Genomic DNA, 1,142 nt, shown 5'->3' on the forward strand with positions numbered 1-1,142 from the left:
ACCTAAACTACTTTGGAGAAGAAATCCTCCAAGAAATTACAAAGCAGAAAGTGTAGAAGAAGAGAGAACTTTGGATTCTAGAAAGAAGTGGGATGTGGGGTATGTATTGGTGAAAATGTGAATGCCTTAAGTGCCATGAAGTGCCTCCTATTTATAGGAGTTTTCGCCACCGCCACCTCCTCTCTTCCACTGCCAAGCTGCTGACCAAACCCTCCAGCATGGATTTGGTTACTTGGCCAAGCAGCTTAGTCACCTGCTTGTGGCTGACTCACCCAAGCTATTGTGGGCAACTTGTCCAGCTATTGTAAGCTACCTCCGAAAAGGCTATGAAGGCTACTTGGAGTGGGGTCATGCATGATGTCACAGTTGCTTGGTGGCTAAGTTAACTTGACCAAGTTGCTGGGTGCACACTGCCAAGTTCCTATGTGGCACCGCCAAATATGATGTGTTATATATGTCTTTCCACAAGTTTTTTTTACCTTCTTTTTTACTACCAATGAGACTCTCTCACATCTTTCTGAGCTGTAACTTAATATTATACCACTAAACCAATGCATCATTTTAATATAATTGAGAAATACCCCACCAATCAGACTCCATGAAATCAATATCCATAGTCTTATAATTATTCTTGAAATCAATCACACCAATCCCTATTCTGAACACTTCATCTTTCTTTTTAATCCCTGGCTCCTGATCTATCTTCATCTTAATAGGGACACCATGACAACAATCACAACCAAAACAATGAGGGACATGGTAGCCACACATGGAGTGGTGGCGTGCTTTCTAGCACATATACATTGAACACCCTCATGTTCGGTGTCGGACACGTATTCGACACGAATACGCTCAGATTCGTGAATGATACTTATAGATTATCCAAAAATTAAATAAAATCAATATGTAGATACGTATCAAATTCATTTTCAATAAAAATAGGATAAGATATGTACTATCAAAGCTAAACAACATTCTAATATTCAAGCAAAAACTAACTTATTTAAATGCCATAAAGACTCATACCAACATACTGTCATACCGCACTGACCGTTCGATAATCGGTCCACCATAACAACTCTCTGATCCACAATATTGCCGGTCCACCGCTGCTTAGCGCTAACGCCTCTTCCGCCAAAGGT

This window comes from Lupinus angustifolius, chromosome LG05, assembly GCF_001865875.1.
Source record: "Lupinus angustifolius cultivar Tanjil chromosome LG05, LupAngTanjil_v1.0, whole genome shotgun sequence".
In the NCBI taxonomy this organism is placed as follows: Eukaryota; Viridiplantae; Streptophyta; class Magnoliopsida; order Fabales; family Fabaceae; genus Lupinus; species Lupinus angustifolius.